At 36.6% G+C, this 19,507-nt stretch overlaps 1 protein-coding gene across 10 annotated transcripts in view; it reads right to left on the bottom strand.

The window, feature by feature from the left end:
• The window catches only part of KANSL1L (KAT8 regulatory NSL complex subunit 1 like), a 141,763-nt gene extending 127,366 nt beyond the window's left edge, over positions 1-14,397 (bottom strand). For 2 of the 10 annotated variants that reach the window (XM_045481079.1, XM_045481078.1), the window contains exon 1: positions 14,176-14,362. The gene's annotated coding sequence lies outside the window, so the exon portion shown is untranslated. Of the gene's footprint in view, positions 1-10,510; positions 10,549-11,775; positions 13,830-14,175 lie in introns of those variants that run through there. The other 8 variants (XM_045481077.1, XM_045481076.1, XM_045481081.1 and 5 more) reach the window with 8 other exon arrangements.
• Positions 14,398-19,507: the final 5,110 nt, after the last annotated feature.

Below are 19,507 nucleotides of genomic sequence, written 5' to 3' on the forward strand. Positions count from 1 at the left end.
TGGAAGCCCCATCCATATCACAGTTACCATTCTAGGATTTCCATAAAGTGCTTCTATATTCTATTCCCAAGCATATCCTTATAAAATTCCCAGCCTAAAGCCTTTCTACTTTGCATCCAAAAGAAACTCCTAAAAATAGACATCTCCTGTAAATAAGAGATTAAACTGTGTTTGTATAGTTTTGGTTTTTTTTTTAATGTGATGTATCATACTGATTGATTTGCAAACATTGAACTATCCTTGCATCCCTGGAATAAATCTCACTTAATATTTAGTTTTATCATAAAACATAAGTGCATTTAATCTAATTTTAAATTATTAAATATGCGATCATTACATATTAACAATGTATCCCGATTATTCTAAACTTTACCACTTCTGACTTCCTCCATATTACATAAACTACATTTACCACTAATATTTCTAAGGATCTATGAAGGCTTGGATTTTTGACTATTTTGTTAACTACAGGCATCCCTCATTTTATCATACTTCACTTTATTACACTTCACAGATTGTGCATCTTTTACAAAGTGAATGTTTGTGGTAACCCCACATCAAGCAAGTCTACCGATGCCATTTTTTCAACAGCATATGCTCACTTCATGTCTATGTCACATTTTCATTATTCTCACAATATTTCAATTCTCACAATATTTTCATTATTATTATATATGTAATGGTTATCTTGATTGGTGATTATGACTCACTGAAAGCTCAGATAACAGTTTTCAGCAACAAAGCATTTTTATAAATTCAGGTACGTACAGTTGACCCTTCAACAATGAAGGGGTTAGGGGTGCCAACTACCAATGCTGTTGAATATCCATATATAACTTTGACTCCCCAAAACTTAACTACTAGAAACTTTACCAATAATATAGTCAACACATTTCACGTGTTATATGTAATATACAGTATATTCTTACACTAAAGCTAGAGAAAAAAGTTATTAAGAAAATACATTTACGATACTATACTTATTGAAAACATACTGTGTGTATAAGTGAACATACACAGTTCAAATCTATGTTGCTCAAGGGTCAACTGTATATTGTTTTTTTTCAGACATAATGCTATTACATATTTAATAGACAACAGTATAGTAAAAACATAACTTTTATGCACTAGAAAGCAAAAAAATTCATTTGACTTGCTTTATTGCAGTATTTGCTTTGTTTTTTGGGATCTAGAACTAAACCCACAATATCTCCAAAGTAGGTTTATCATCAACGTGAAAAAGTATCTGACATACAGCAGATGCTCAGTAAATACCTGGTGGATAAATAAGTGGTTACCATTGTATTTAGAATAAAATCCAAAGTCGCCCTTTCTATGATCTACAAAGTTCTACATTATCAGGTCCCTGAATGCTTCATATGCTACAGCTCTCTTCTTGGATTTACTACACTCCAACAACACTGGCCTCTGTGCCACTCTTAAAACACACCAGAAAATCCCTGCTTCAAGGCACTTTGTACTTGTAATTCTCTCAGCCTGGAACAATCTTCCACAGATAAAATGGCTGGCTCCCTCAATTCATTCATATTTCTGCTCTATGATCACCTCACCAGAGTCTTGGCTTGACTAATACATGTTAAATAGCTCGAGCCCCTCAATTCATGACACTCCATTCTTCATAATGTTTATTGTTCCTGATAGCACTAATCATTACCTATTATTTTATTACATTCTATTGAGGAATTTATTTTAAGAGAACTATATTTTGGTCAATATTCTAATCACTGGCACTGAAAACAATGCCTGGTACACAAAAATTGTCAGATATTTATTGACTGAATTAATAACAAACGAGTCATGATTTTGAAATGTGTTCAGAGATTTAGGTAGTAATAAATAGCAACAACACCTATTTTAATTATTTTTAAAATAATATATTAGGAAAAGGAGAATTGTTTAAAGAGCATCTACGCAAAAGCCTAAGCATTACTTCACCATTAATGATGAAAGGCTGAATGCCTTTGCCCTATGATTGGTAATGAGTCAAGGTGTCTGTTCTCACCACTCCTATTCATCACCATCCTATTCATCATCCTCCTATTCATCATCATACTATTCCACTCCTATTCATCATCATACTATTCCACTCCTATACATCACCACTCCTATTCATCATCATACTATTGGCCTAGCCTGTGGAATAGATGAAGAAAGAATAAAAGACACATATTGGAAAGGAAAAAGTAAAACTGTTTATATTCACAGATGAAATGATTTTCTACATAGAAAATCCCAAGAGATCTATACAAAGAGCTCCTAGACCTAATGAGTTTACTAAGGTAGCAGATAAGGTCAAGATACAAATATCATTTGTATCTCTAAAATTAAAAACTGAAAATAAAAAACACCAATTAAAAAAATCAAGGAAGACCTAAATAAATGGAAGTGATACACTGTGTTTATGTATTAGTTTATTCAATATTGTTAGAGTGTTAACTCTTCTTAAACTGATCTACAGATTCAACACAATCCCAATTAATCTTGGCAGAATTTTTTGCTGATATTAACAAGCCAATTCAAAAATATACTGGAAAAGGCATGGAACTAGAAACTAAAACAAGAAAAACAACAAAGCTAGAGGATTCAAACTACCTATTTACCTAAAGTAGTCAAAATAAGTGTGGCACTGGTAAAAGAATGAACGCTTAACAGAAAGAATACAGAGCTCCAAAACAAACCAGCACACATATGGTCAACTTATTTTTGACAAAGATACAATGGCAATTCATTAGTAAAAAGGCTAGTTTTTTAAACAGTAAAAACTAGTAAAAAGTTTTTAGTTTTAGTAAAAACTAGTAAAAAGACTAGTTTTTTTAAACATTGTTCTGGAACAGTAAGATAACCATATGCAAAAACCTGAAACTTAATCCATACCTCACATGTTATATAAAAATGGTCACATCCAATAGAATGGATCACAGACATAAAAGTTAACTTAAAATTGTAAGACTTCTAGAAATATATGCAGAAGAAAATCTTTGATTCTGGGTTAGACAAAGATTTTTTGGATAGAACGCCAAAAACGTTATTCATAAAGAAAAAAATGATAAACTAGACTTCCTCAAAGTTAAAATACTTGATAAACTAGACTTCCTCAAAATTAAAATACTAAATAAACAAAAGAAATTATTCAAAACGTAACTTAGGAGTTTCTGACATATATATGCATAAGACATATGTTTAAGTTAGTAGAAATCAGATGTGCATACTCCTGAAAGCTAAGGAGTTACCATTCAGGTTAACTCTAAATAATGGTTTCAACCATTACATAGTTTTAAATTGTTAACTATTTTCAGTCACCAGCTCATTTTTAGGCATAATGGACAACTGGTTAGAGGCAGACGCATAAGGAATACTGATTTAGAGCATAAAATAATGAATTCTGCAAATTCACCTCAATATTGAGCTAAACAATTCCTGGTGACTGATGTTGATTTGTCCCAAAAGTCCAAGTTCTTGAGTTTTCACACTGCAGGTGGCAGTCAATTGTTCAACATACTGTAGCTTTTTCCCCCCTAGGAGTACATACACTACAATGTGTTAATGTGGACTCTACAGCCATAATTTTCTTGCAAGTATTTTGGAATGATATATGTTTCTAGTATTTTTGTGCTTGCACAGAGTTTTGATGATGGTTGCTTTTTTCCTTATTTAAGGAAAAAATGGCCAAACAAATTTTAAAGACTTACAAATACCAACTATAAAAAAATGCCAACATGTTAAAAAAAAATGACATAAGCTTAATTCGATAAGCTGTATTCCGCATGATCACAATTATTTTATAGCACTTAAAGGTATCTCCAGGATTCAGAAGTCAATTTAAAAAACAAGACAGTGAGAATATCTGGCTACAACTCATCTGGTTTTCATTTGAGTATAAAGACTGTCCATACCACAACATGTTATTTATAGAGAAGTACTCATGAATGGCAGCTGAAAACCAATTTCATCTTTTAAAAACAAAATAAAAACTTTCCAAAAGTTACAGAAATAAACAAGTTGAAAAAAAAAGAATTAACTTTTTAAAAGCAGAAAATGAAGAAATGGCCAACTTTGAGTCATAAATATAGTTTTGTCTATTTTTGGTAGAAGGTAGATTTTTAACCTCCATTTAATATATATTCAATCTAAAACCAAACATTTAACAATTCAATTAATACACATTTATTGATCAACATGTAACAGACACTATCCCAGTTACTAGAAACATAACAGTGAACATGAAAGATAAGGTTTCCATTCTCACAGAGCTTACATTCTAGCAAATGGTAGATATAGAATAAATACACAAATAAGAAAATATCAAGCAAATAAGGATTCCATAGTGTTTTTGTAAAAAATTAAATAGTGATACAGCATGCCAGCATTGGGAGTTAATTTAGATTTGTAGATGAACAAAGGCCTTTGTGTTGGTGACATCTGCTCTGAGACCTGAAATGACAATAACATGCCAACCAAGATTTGGGGGTAAGAGCCTTCCAAGAAAAAGGCAACTAATAAAAACCTCGAAAGCAGAAATAAATTTGTTGTGTTTGTGGAACAAAAATAAGAAATATATCTAGAATATAATGAGCCAGAGAGAGAAAGTAAGAGGAAATAAGATCAGAGAAGCAAATGGTTTGCACAGACATTTTATGTAAGTCAAAGGAAAACCACTGAAGATATTTGGATAAGGTAGTAATGTGATCTAATTTACATTTTTATTTTTAAAAAATTACTCTCTAGCTGTTCCATAGAGAAAAGGTTTGTATGGAGAAAGAATGGAAATACCTTCCAGGAACAGAAGTAGGGAGACCAAAAAGCTACTTGAAGTAATCTAAACAAGAGACGGTACTGGTGGCTTCAACTAGTGAGGTAGTTGAGGAAAAAAAAAAAAAAAAAAAAAAGGATGAATCTAAGATATGTTTCAAGACAGTTAACAAAACTTTTGTCAGCCAAGATTTCGTGGGGCCTAAGGTAAAGAAAGCAATTAAGTATGACTCTTAGATTTTTGGGTTGAGCAACTGAGTGGTTAGTGATGTTATTTTCTGAAATTGGGCAGACTTGGGGTAACAGGTGGTTGAGGGAGAAATAACTTTCTGGGTTATGTTGAGTTTGAAGTACCTATTAGCCATCCAAGTGGAAGCAGTCGGATAAACAAGTCTAAAGTTCAATCAAAAATTCATAGTTAAAGATATTATTTTGGGAAGTCGTTGGTTATAAATAGTATTTAAAGCCAAAGGACTAGAAGAGTTTATTTAGGGAGAGAATATAGGTAAAGAAGAGAAAGGAGCCCAGGATCAAGCCCTGGAGTGCATTCACATTGGGGGGGGGGGGGGGAAGGGGCACAAAGGAGGAGGAGCTACCAAAGAAGAAGAGTTCTAAAAAGTCCAGTCGGTAATGAGAAGGAAATTCCGGAGTGTGTGGCAACTGAGATCTCAAAGTGTTTAAAAGTATATAAAGAAAACAGGAGTAGGTCCATCAAATTACAGTGAAGTCAAATAAAATAAGGATAACAAAGTGACATATGATATATTACTTTCCAAGCAATCTGTTGAAAAGCTTTGCTTTTTCTCCGTTAAGAGTGAATTAAAGAAATACCCAAACCCAGCTCCTTCTAGCCATCCTGTTCTTACCTAAGAGGGGGAAAAAAAACCCAGAAGCATTTGTGCAGTTCACAGCCCAGGGGCACAGGCTTCCTAAAAGACAGACCTAATTATCAGACTATAGAATGCTTCCCCAACATCTTAGTAAAGGGCTATTTACTGGAGTTCCTTTTACCCAATACATCATGTCCCCTTTTTCGACAAGAAATTATAAGGCATACCAAAGGGTAAAATATAGTTTGAAGAGACAGAGCAAGCATCAGAACCAGACATAGATATGGTAGGAATGTTGGAATCATGAAACTATAAATTTAAAAGAACTTAAACAACAAGCTATAATTAATTTGCTAAGGGCTCTAAAGGAAAAAAAGTAGATGGCATGCAAGAACGGATGCATCATCATAAAAGCAAAGAGATGGAAATTCTAAGAAAGAATCAAAAAGGAATTAGCTAGAGATCAATAACACTGTAACAAAAATGAGAATGCCTTTGATGGGCTCAACAGTAGACTGGACATGGCTGAGAAGAGAATCTCTGAGTTTGAGGATATGCCAACAGAAACTTCCAAAAGTGAAAAGCAAAGACGAAAAAGACAAAACAACACAAAACAAAACCCAGGGAGAGAACCAAGAACTGTGGGACAACTACAAAATGTGTTTACATGTAATGGGAATACCAGAAGGCAAAGATGAAAAAGAAGAACTATTTGAATAACAATTAAGAACTTCTCCAAATTAATTTGATATCAAACTACAGATTCCGAAGTTCAGAGAACATCATACAAGACAAATGCCAAAAGTAAATTAAAATAGCATATGTCACCAGATAAATGAAGCACTATATTAAAATTATATTAAGTTATACACAATAGCATACTCACAATACTTCATGTAAAAATTTTTACTAAAAATTACTTATCATATATATTTTTCCCACTAAAATGAAAGCCACATGAAGGCAGGGTTTGAATGTTTTCATTCAGTACTGTATCCTATAATATTGTCTGGCACACAGCAAGCAGGCCCTTAATAAGTATTTCTTCAACTAATAGCATCAAATATAACAAATTTACAATTGACCCTTAAACAACATGGGTTTGAACTGTGTAGGTTCACTTATACGTGTTTTTTTTTTTCCCAGTAAATACAGAACAGGTACTGTAAATGTATTGTCTCTCATGACTTTCTTTATAACATTCTTTTCTCAGGCTTATTTTATTGTAATAGAATATATAGCACATATAACATACAAAATACGTGTTAATCAGCTATTTATGTTATGGCTTCCAGTCAACAGTAAGCTATTAGTAGTTGAGTTCTGGGGGAGTCAAATGTTTTATGTAGATTTGTGACTGTATGGGGGTGGTCAGGACCCCTAGCCCCCACGTTGTGCAAGGGCCAGCTGAATTTTAAAATGTCAAGGAAGGGGGTGCCTGGGTGGCTCAGTAAAGCGGCTGACTTCGGCTCAGGTCATGATCTCAGGATTCTTGAGTTCAAGGCTGCATCAGGCTCTGTGCTGACAGCTTGGATCCTGCAGCCTGCTTCGAATTCTGTGTCTCTCTCTGCCCCCTCCCCTGCTTGCACTCTGTCTCTCTCTCAAAAATAAACAAACATTAAAAAAAAAAAACAAAAACATTTTATGTCGAGAAAGGAGGTACATGAGATTTTACTATGAAAGGAGTCTTAAGGCTAGGAAATAGTAGTATAGAACATTGCTGTCCAACAAAAATATGATGTGAGTTACACATTTAATTTTAAACTTGCTACTTTAAAAAGTAAAAAAAAAAAAAAACCAAAAAACAAAAACCATTAAATTAATTTTAATTCCACTGAACCCATTATACACAAAATATTATTTCAATCTGCAATATAAACATATCTTGAAGGGAAATTTTATGTTTTGTATGTTTGCTAAGTCACAAAATCCAGGGTTTTTTACATTTAGCATGAACTCAATTTGGACTAGCCACATTTCAAATGCTTGACAGTCACATGTGATTAAAGCCTACCTTACTGGACAGTACAAAGTATAAAGTATATAGTCCCCCTAAGTAAACAAGAATCAACCATTAACTAAAATATTTCAGTTCCCAAAGTTCTTAGCTAAACATATTGTTTAGTATTTTTAGACACTAATAATATTTTATGTTATTCAAAAAGAATATGGAAAAGGCAAATCCTTAAAAAGCTTTCAAAGAAGCATCTTGATCTTATGAATATTTAGTTTCTAATTATTCTGGGTTCTATTATTCAGTTTCTAATCATGCACATAATTGTGTGGGGGAAAAAAGCATTTAGACCTTAGCTAAATCTAAGAAATTTCTTTCTAGCTGCTAAAATACTGTAAATACTGTACTCTATTTACTGTAGGCACCATTTATTTCATATGCACCTAAGATAATCAGACAAAACAGGCCCCCCCTTCTAAGAGTTTCATATACAGGACTTTAAAGAACCTGAAACAGGTAACAGAGAAAAACTAAACTCCTTTTGACCACAACATAAAAAAGTAAAATATTAAGCAAACAGGATTTAAGAAACAAAACTGCAAGCTTAGGAACCAACCAGTACCCTTTCAAAGAAAGCAACTAGTCAGATTATTCTGATTATCTGTCAAGAAGCAACTGTTCTCGATAATCCAAAAATCAACTATTTCCTGAGCATGAATTTCGTTTCTGTGTTTTTACAACAAAGTTTTCAACTAACATTTCAATTTAAATAGTAATTAATTAATTAAATACCTTAGCACATCCAAGCCCCGACATTTTGTGTGTGGCAAAAAACAAAACCAAAAACCCATCTGTTATAAATCTGTTACAGATAATCCACTTAACTAAATAACACTACAGCCAACAGTCCATTTTTCCAAAAAATACAAACCAGAGAGAAAATTGCAGTGAAACAAGCCAAAGTTTATGCTTTTTTTTTTTTAAGTTTATTTATTTATTTTGAGAGGCAGAGAGAGAAATCCAAGCAGGTTCCATGCTGTCAGCACAGAGCCCAATGCAGTGCTTGAGTTCATGAACCGTGAGATCATGACTTGAGCCGAAATTGAGTCTGATGCTTAATCAACTGAGCCACCTATGTGCCCTCAAAGTTTATGCCTTTAAATAACAAACATTTAAAAACCACAAAAAATCAAAACTTTTTGTCTTTTGTTTTGGCCATATTAAGCTTCATTATTATATACAATCAAATTAATCCAGTATAAAAAAGAGTCTAAAGTCTGTATCATAAATTCTGATATTTGGTCTACAATTTAATCCAACACATTCATTGTGAATTAAGAAATTAGTTGCTATATTACCACAAATAAAAAGCTTTGCCCTGATGTCTACAAAACATTTCCATTAGTAATTTAATATTTATAAATCAGATTTATGAATTTAGCATTAATTAAATGTAAAACAGTCCTGTAGACCTCATGAGATAAAGTAAATATGTCATCCCTCAAAACTGGCATGTACGTAATGAGATACTTACGATGTCAATAATTACTGAGTTGGTCCCAACAGTTGGCAGATCAAATCTTTACAATATGTAAGTCACATATACCAAATAACGTTTGGCATACGTTCTTTAAAAAAAAAAAATCAAAAGTTTGTTAATCTAGGAGTGCGTGGGTGACTCAGGTGAGCATCCAACTGTTGATTTCAGCTCAAGTCATGATGCCAGCATTGTGGGATTGAGCCCCGTGTTAGGCTCCGCACGAGTGTGGAGCCAGTTTGAGGTTCTCTTTCTCCCTCTGCTACTCCCCTGCTCCCACATGTGCTCTCTTTCCCTCTAAAAAAAATAATTTTTTAAAAAAGTTTGCTACTCTAGTCTATCTTCAGAATTGAAACTGATAGACAATTTAGATAAGAAAAACCATCCTTCCTTCTGAAAATGAACAAAAATTAAACGCCAAATCTGATTTTCCACCCCCTAAAATACTCCAGACTTTGACTATGATTTATATTCTAGCACATGAATGTATATCCCACAGAGTCCATGGAAAATATCCTATTCAAATCTACCTAGAACATTAATTTACTCTTTGAACTGGAATCTGGATAATCCCAGTTCTCTTAAATGCAGTAACACAAACTAGGAATCACAGTATCACAAATAAGGCAGACTCATCTACAAGTTTAAAACAATAAAAACTACCAGCAGCATTATGAGAGAGGGAGAAGCCTGAAGTAGGGACAAAAATTATTTTCCACAGTTACAACTTAAATGTGTTTCAGACAGCTGATCCATTATAAAAGTCAGAGAAAGAAAAAGCAAAAAAGCCAAATTCTCTTAGCAAAGTATGAGAGAAGCTCTTTCAAATATTAATAAAACATTTAAAAATTCAAAATTTTAAATTTGTAACTCATAAAGAAAAATTCCAATTAAAACAACAGAAGCAATGAGAGTTTATACTGGTATAATTTTACTCCTCAAAAATATACGAACTGATGGAAGATATAAATATAAAATAGAGTGTCATGTTTTCAAGGTTTGTTACATGCAGGCATTCTCAATTTACAGCAGAAAACACTGCAGTAATTGGCATGACCAGGGTACAGTTGGCTCAGTACTCTGTACTCAGTAATGTTTATAGCAAGAACTTCTTCCACTTTGAAAACTATCCCTAAAAAGGAATTCTCTTTGAAGACTAAAGGAATTTAATTAAAGATAAAGCCACTTGGGTGGCCACATAACACATCAAACAGATCATACTTCAAGCAGAATTATTACTATTCAGTTATAAGTGCATGACTCATAGGAATATAAATGAAGGGTTTTTTTCTGTGTACATCCGCTTGGATCCAGAAATTTACATTTAGAAATACACTATCACATTTGTTTCAATTTAATTTCATGTCGTTAAACAATGATTAATGAATGATCCACTACCAAATAATTTTTTTTAATTACCTTGAAAAACATGCTTGAGAATTCTTGGACTTATAGGACTGGAAACAGACAATAAATACAAGGTGCATTACAAATATTAATAAAACCTCAATATTATAAATGAATTCATTTTCTCCCAATTCTGAATACTTATAGAGAACTGCCACATGTGTGTAGAAATAAAAACCTTCATTACGAATCAAGTATTAAAAACCTTCATTACGAATGGTCTTCAGATTTTCATTATACTGTCTACAGGCAAGTACAATATTACCATTTTTATTAACATTTGGTTTTTTACTTATCCTACATGGAATAAGGAGCACAGTTCATGGAAATCTCTCTTTAAGACAACATTTAAGAGGAAAAAAATTAAAAGAAATCGTGTGTAAATGATACACCCTCCTTGCCTTTCTAAATTGAAGATAAAATACAGAAAGTAATGTAAGATTGTATTGATAATTCGGGGTCATCCCTATATACAGCATTCCATTAAAGTACTGTAATACAGTCAGGACTTTAGGATAGAGGTAGAAGATGATATGCTTTAAAGTCAGTAAATTGGTTGCAAAGTCCCTATTACCGGTCACTTCTGTTGCAAGTAGCCCCATTCCTTGCAGTTTATAACTTAAGGAACTCAACTAGTAAACAATCCTAAACACAATTCTAAAACCAAAAGAAACAGATTTCTGCCTCCTTCACAATCTAATACAGTATAGACAAATGCAAAAGGACATGAGAGGAAAATAACTGAATAAAGGAAAATAAAAAGTACAGATACATATAAAGTTTATGTAGGTTAAAGGCAGTAAAAGATGTTATAGGCAATAACTGGTGGACTATCAAGAACAATGTGAATAAAACAAAGAAACTTTAGACATTAGGCTTTAAAAAAACAATAACCCAGTAAAGGCTACCTGTGAAACTAGAATGATCAAAATGAAATTTGTAAGTGAATTCTATACAAGATAGATAAATGAATAAAGGAAATGAAATAGTTTAAGTTATTGTGATAAATGACATAAAAACTGGATGGAGCTCTCGGATAATGTAGCAGTTGAACAATGAGAAGTCACTGGACCTTTTAGTAGACATCTCTGAGAAGAGCAGTGAGTCCCCCACATGAAGGGGGTACTCTAATGAATCAATCACAATGACCGTACGTTGCCAACAATGTACTGGTAAACTCAATAAGACAAAAAAGGCAAGACATCACTTCCTAATCTTCCAGGGGTCAAAAAGGTAAATATTAATAGCCAAATGGCAAGTATTCACTGATCACTCACTTTGTGATTAGCAGCATGTCAAATATGAAATACACTCTTCTCCTTCCAGCAGCTTACAAGTTAGGAAAATAAAATATATGGGTCACAAGACATCAGTGGAAAAAAAATTTAATGCAAATTAAAGCAAGATTTTTTGTTTCAATACTAATAGTAACTAGAAGAGGAAAAAAGATATAATGTGAGGTTGGCTCATACACTAGATACACTGTGTCATACTAGTTACAACATTCTGGAAGGTAGTTTGGTGATGTTCAAGAGCCTTAAACACACACACACACACACACACACACAGACTCTGACCTAGTAATTTCTCTTTTACAAACCTAAGGGGGAAAATTTTTTCAAAGATTTATGTAAAAGGTGATTCTCTGTAGTGAAGTTTACACTTTAGCAAAACATCAGAAACATCCCAAACATCTGCCAATAGGAAAAATTTTAAATATGATAGTTACATGATATAATTTTAAGCAACTAAAAATAACTTTTCAAAGACTAATGACATTGGAACGTTTACCAGGTAGAGTTAAATGAAAATAACACATGAACCCAGTTATAGGGAAAATACACAAATAGGCATAGAGAGAAACACAAATTGTATTTTTCTTAGTTGCACTCATCTTTATTTTCCAAATTATTTTATAATAAGATTAAGTAAGCAATTGCTATTTAGAAATGGCACGTATGACGCACAAAAAATAAATGTAAAAAATAAATGTGATAGAACTGGCCTGGATTTTTAAAAAATCATGTGAAACTCTAGAAGGGCTGGGGAAGAGAAATAATGATCACCTAGGTTAAAACTACAGAAAAATGGTGGCAACCTTGACACTGATCTGAGTAAATAGGAGGAAAGTGGAGAAGAATCAAAAATAATAGTTACAACAGATATTAAAGATATTCAAATATATCCTATTTCATGATTCATTCACCGTTTATACTCTTCCAGTATGCTGGATTAAAAAAACAACAACTGACTTTTGCTATAAAACCGTATTCCTTAGCAATTTCTGTATTTGTAATGCTTGGTGAAGATTTTTACTAACAGAAGGTATTTAATTATCATAACAATCTCTTAAAGCAGGGATAGTATTATGAAACTATCTGCAAGACGAAACAAACATTGAGATCAGAGGGGTTGTGACTTGCCCAAGGAAACAGCTAGTTAAAATCTGGAAACAGCAGAAACCACTCGACGCTAAACCTCTTTCTCAAGTAATCTACATTCCAGAATACCAAGTTTTTCTCCAATATTGAATTATTTTTAAAGCCTCTTTTACCTAGTCAAAAAACACCGCCAGTTTTGTCTGCAGTACTGGTAAATATCTCTTACGTTTAATTGGTAGGTAACAAAACTACCCCAATCCTGCATTTTAAAAACATTCCTACCGACCCAAACTCAGCACCAAGTTAAGCAAACTGAGTTAAGACGAAATAAGTTACCCTCTTAAACCTCACCAGCTGACTAAAGTTTGGGGAATCAAAAGGGAATGTGCTTCCCTCAGTTAAAAAAAATAAGAAGAAATCGCCAAAACCCCCCACCTCCCCGCGCCGCGCCTCACAGCTGATCCGAGGTAAAGGGTGGAGTGGATCTGCCGGGCAGGGAACCAAACAAACACTAATTCTCTCGAAGTTAAGAAAGCATTACAAGAGGGTCCATCCAGTGCCTTCCCTCTTGTATGCAAAGCTAGCCTCTTCTTTAATGACTAGAAAACAGCTTTGTATTTCTGGCTACCAATCACCACATATCCTCAAATTTTCCAGCAACGTCGGTCCCTTCAGAACACCTAGAAGCAACACAAACTTGGCAACACCATTCCTTAATAATTCTTTAGATTCCTCTCCACCCCATCTAATTCCAAAGACCAAATCAACGTATGCCTGAAACAAAGTATAAAATAAAGAAAACAAGGGTCACATCTAACAGCTCCGCTTCAGAGCTCTCCCAAAACAGCCGACACCACAACCGCACCCGGAGAGGAGCGGCCGCTAAATCAAGGGGCGGACCCAGGAAACCACGTGTTCTGCCTTCTGCGCACGCGCCAGCCAAAACAAAAGGGAGGCCTGCCAAGCCCCTCCCCTGCCCCCACGTGACCGCGCCTAGGCCCGCCCCCACCCCTCCCTCCACTCCTTCTCTCCCCTCCCCTCAGCTTCTGCCAAGGCTGTTAGGTTTAGCCGTTTAAATTTGGCTGCGGTCCGACCCCTGCCCTAGAGCGCGATCCTGTGCCGGGACCCAGAGTCCAACAGCCCAGAGGATTCGGGGGGCGAAGGGGCTGCCGTTCGGCTGCCGGGCCCGCAAGTCCACCCGGCGGTCTTCTCCGCTCTCCCCTCCCCGCGCTGCCGCCGTCCCCGGCAGAGGAGACCCACCCCCCTCAGCCCGCCGCTGAGACGCCGGCCACTCGCCTGCTGGGGCGCCCTGGCTCCCCTCCGCCGCCGCACCTTCGGTCCGGCCGTGGTGGGGGCTGCTGAAGTGATCTCTAGCTGCCCGCCCGCCTCCCCCCACCCGGGGCGCCGCTGACTCGTCTCCAGAGCGCGCCCAGCTCCCGCCCCGGCCGCCGCCGCCGCGGTTTAACAGTCCGCCCGCTGCCCGCAGCTCCGGGCGGCTCGGGGACGGAACCCTGCCGTGGTGGAGGGGCAGTGGGCGGGGCGCGACGCCAGCCAATGGCAGCGGGGGAGGGGAAGCGCCATGCAAATGAGCGCGGGTGGCGGGGAAACCCCGGCAGGGGGCGGGGCCTGCATAAGCGACTTGGAGCGTTCTGGAAGTGGCTGAAGCGCAACGCCCGAGCCCTGGTGCAGAGGCGCGGCGGCTCCCCGGGGGCGGGTTCCGGGTCGTTCTCGCTTCTTGCCTGTTCCTTTGCCAGCGGGAAGCAGGCGCGCGCGCGCGCGCGCACACACGCACCGAAAATACGGGCGGGCGACTTCCCGCCCTTGCTTTGCTATTTCTGTACCACCGTGACAGGAAAAGCAAATCGAAGGGAAAGTCGGGCTGCATTACGCCCTACCGCCCGCGCTCGGGCTGCGCCGGCTCCTGGCGTCCCGACCATCCCGTGTTGCGGCTTGAGGGGCAAGTTTTAAAGCTTTGTCACAGTTGCCAAATCTGTAAGTCTCCTTGCGTTTGCTTGTATACACGCTCTGCGCTGAAATCCAAAGTCATAATTCTGTACGACCCTCGAGAGGTCCTGAAATAGGGTGACAAAACTGTCCTGGATCCAGCTGGGTCGTTTTATGGTAAAACTCAGGAGCCGCTCGCTCAAACGAGATTTTTAAATCTGCACAAAGCTAGTTTGAGTGGCGGTAGAGTTAGCTATGTACCGCAGTAGCGCAAATAAATAAACCGGGTTTTGTGTGGATAGTTGGCCAGGGACACATAAAAACGTTTCTGAGAGTTGCACCTGGCCCAGCGCTCCACTCACAACTAAACTACACCCGGACATTTCCCCACACGCGCACTTTTTTTTTTTTAAATAAACTTTTAAAAATCTAACTCCTTAGATGATGTACTACAGGTTTTCTTAAGCACCTAATTTACACATAAAAAGATTTAGGGAATAAAGCACACTAGAATTTTAGCTCCAAAAAGACAAATGGCATTATTTCAACCTTATTAATTGGATAAGATCATGGCAGGGGGAGGGGGGAGTCCAAGGAATTGGAGTTACAACAAAGGGTAAGGCATAACACAGATTACTGGAATTAGAAAATAACTGCCTCGTTCTCGATTTTTCTAGTGGATTGGGCCGTTACTGCAATACTTTCGACAAGCTGCATTTATAGCAGAGAATGCTTTCTGAAAATTGTTCATGACAATAATTGCACCTTCATATGGGGTAAGGGAAGAGTTTCAGGAAATTGATTTACCTTCACTGGAATAAAAATTGTAAGCGAATAGTGTGTTATGAAAATAGTTAAATCAATAAATTCTTATTGGATATTTACTATATTCAAAAGGTTGTCCTTGTCCTTTTGGACAGAAATGCAAAAATAAGACATCAAAGTGTTTTATTTATTTTTTGAGTTTATTTTTGAAAGAGAGAGAGCGTGAATGGGGGAGGGGCAGACAGAGAGGGAGCGAAAGAGAATCTCAAGCCGACTCCGACTCTGAGCCACCAGCACAGAGCCCAGTGTGGGGCTCAAACTCAGGAAACAGTGGTATCATGACCTGAGCCAAAACCAAGAGTTGGAAGCCTAACCAACTGAGCCACCCAGGTGCCCCTAAATGTTTTATTTTTTAATTAACAGTCTGAGAAGTCAAATGAGTGTTGAGGTAGTTCAAAGAAAAATTTTAATTTGAGCTGGATATTTTTAAAGACTTTGGGCAGAGAAGACAGAAGACATCAATCAGGAGATAGTATCTTTGAGTAGCGCTTGTGTTTATGATATCATTGGGCTTGAAAAGTACATGTCAACTAGACTGAGTAAATCTTGAATAGCAGGAATTCAGATTTTAACCTGAAGGAATTGTAGTGCATTCAAATGAGTGGAGGATACAGTTTTCTTTTATGAAATAATTATCATTTATGAAAACAAAGTATTCATGTACTTACTAAATGTTTATTGCACACATGTTTTGTGATGGGTATTGGAGATACAGCCATAAACAAAGTTCCTGCCCTGGTGGAATTTGTAGAGGATGGTACAGGCATTAGCTTTGTAATTAAACAAGTTATAATTCAGAAGGCGTTTTTACATACATTATCTAGTTTCTTCATCAAACAACCCGAAGATAGGCTGTTTCCAATACTCCAGGTTAAATCTTCTATCTTGTGGTCAGTCCTACAGCCTGCCAAATTTGTAGACCTTAAATAAATATTTCAATCAAAGCCATCATTCAGATATAAGTTCTCATTTCTTTCATATTCAGTTCTTGAACCTTCAAAAATAATAGAAACTTGGGGGGGGAGAGGTAGGAAGTGATTAATAATACAGGTTTGGTCTAAAAAAATGTAGAAAAACCAAGGGGCGCCAGGGTGGCTCACTCGCTTAAGTGTTCAACTTCAGCTCAGGTCATGATCTCATAGTTCATGAGTTCCAGCCTCATGTCAGGCTCTGTGCTGACAGCTCACATGGAGCCTGGAGCCTGCTTCTGATTCTGTGTCTCCCTCTCTCTCTGCCCCTCCCCCAGCAAGCACTCTGTCTCTCTGTCTCTCCCTCTCAAAAATAAATAAACATTTAAAAAATATTAAAAAGTAAAAATAAAAAATGTAGAAAAGCCCAAAGAAGAAAAGCACAGTCATCTGGAAATCCTGCTGTACTTTATATGTGTGAGATGATAATGCACACAGTTGCTTGTGGGTTTTTTTGCCCCACTTAACCAAATATTAAGCACATTATCTATTGACACGGGACATTACTCTAAATACTCTAATATTTGTAGCATATGCATGATGATTTTCCAGAAATGTAGAATACCAAAGCTCTTTAATATGAAAGCTGACATATTGAACCATTTCTCAAACTGTTTTCCATATTCCTTATTCTGCAAATCCTGAAAAATGCACATAGTTAATTTTTTTTTTAGCAAGGATATATTATTATAAAGAGGGTACATTAAAGACATTCTGATTTCTAAGAAAAAATATAACGATGGCTAGGAGACTTACAGAATCCAGCAAGAACAAGGAGAAGGGAAGGGCACCATTCTTGCTGACATAATTATTACCTGTCTAGAAGCACATAAAAGTGTCCAGGTAAGCAGTATTACAATGATTTCATGAGATAAACTTCTCTCCTCAACACTGGTTTTTATTCTGTCACTCTTTTCACTCAGGAAACATGTGTGCAGCATTTAATATACAGCTGACATTATGATAAATGCTAGTGATACAGGAAAAAGATCATATTCTAGTCTCAAGCAGGACACAGTCAAGGAGGAGTTACAAGTGCATCCTTTTCTCTCTTCCCTGTTCTATTTTTCCCCAAGGTACTTTCCACCATCTAACAACACTGATTTTGATTCTTTTGTTTTTCATTGTCTTGTCTCCCTGGGTAGAATGTAAACTCCATGAGGTCACGAACTTTTACTGTTTTGCTCACTGCTGTATCCCCAGATCCTAGGCAGGGCCCAGCACATGTAGGTTTCCAATACATATTTGTTGAATGCATGCATGCATTTAATTCTCACATTTTGCAAAGTGAGTTTTATATTCATTTTCCAGGTTGGGGTGTGTGTGGGGGGGGGAAGCAACTCAGTGAGGTTAAATAATGTATTCAAATTCTCACACTAATAAGGTATGGCCAATGTGGGATGTGAAGACAGACCTGCCCAGCTCCAAATCCAGAGTCTCTTCCCCACTACCTCTCATGGAACAGAAAGCTAATTTGAAACCCTGTACGATTTATTCCAAAAATTTCCATGCCCAGGGCAAGTGTTCTCCACTTTTATATGCTAGTATATTTAATTCTTTCATTTTACGGTCATGTTTACAGAGTGGGATAGGAGAAGTAGCAGGGCTAATAGATGATAACTCCTATTCAGGATAGATTTAGCTCGAACTAGTCAATGTCAACAACAAGCAGACAAAGGGCAGGGCTACGTAGCCAGAGCTATAAGATTCTTAGAACCAGGGCAGGATACAAGAGTGGCCAGAACTGGCCCATGCCTGTAGGGGAATAAAAAATGACTCTTCATGTATACAGATAGCAACTTTATTCACAATAGCCCCAAATTGGAGACAACCCTAAGAACCATCACCTGGTAAAAAGTTAAAAAATGGTGGTACATCCATATAATGAAATATTGCTCAGCAATAAAAAAGAAAAAAATATATTGATATACAGAACAACATAGATAAGTCTCAAACAGTATGCTGAATGAAAGAAGCCAGACTCAAAAGAGAGTAAATATTTTATGATTCCTTTTATATAAAGCTCTAGAAAATTCAAATTTAACCTATCATGACAGAAAGCAGTTGCTTAGGCCTGGGGTAGGGGGAATTGGCCAGGATAAGTATAAAGGGTGTTGGAAATATTCTATAATTTGACCATTTTGGAAGTTAAATGGGTGCATGCATTTGTCAAAACTCATCAAAACATACTTAAAACAGGTACATGCCAATGTATGAGAATTATACTTCAATAAACTTGATTTTTAAAACAAGGACTCTGCTTGAAGTCAACTCAGAAATTTGAAGGAGCATTGAGTCCAAAATGCAGACAGAAAAATTAAAAACCAGTCTGTATTAGCTAGGATGCAGATAATCCATATGAAATGTATCCAAAAGCCCAAAATAATGACCACTGTAAGCAAAAGAGTTGATTATCTCTGTTATATTTTGCTGATTCTGAAACATTTTTTTGTTACAATTTAACATTTCTGAAATTGAAATAACCTCAGTGCTGGTGCAATAAGAATTCATTATATCAGTTTGACTGGTAATGGGCTTTCTTAATAATGCATATAATGATGCACCTTAAGAGTTAATGCAACATTGGAAAAAAAAAAAGTTTAAAGGTAGGTAGCCCCAAGCTGATATAGAAACTCCACAAGGTCACCAAGGACCCAGGCTGCTTTCTATTATTCTCTTCTGCCATTCTCAGTGTTGACTTCATTCTCAAAGTAACTTCATGGTCCCAGATGGCTCCTGAGACCATGCCACCAGCACTCCAGCCACCATCTCTACTTACCAGGCAGCAGATAGGAAAAGGACGCAAGGGAAACAGAGCTTTTAAGTCTCTCTCTTCCTCTTCTGACGTCCCTCTCCACAATTCTACAGTTTGTTCTTGTGGATATACCTAG

Source organism: Leopardus geoffroyi, chromosome C1, assembly GCF_018350155.1.
Source record: "Leopardus geoffroyi isolate Oge1 chromosome C1, O.geoffroyi_Oge1_pat1.0, whole genome shotgun sequence".
In the NCBI taxonomy this organism is placed as follows: domain Eukaryota; kingdom Metazoa; phylum Chordata; class Mammalia; order Carnivora; family Felidae; genus Leopardus; species Leopardus geoffroyi.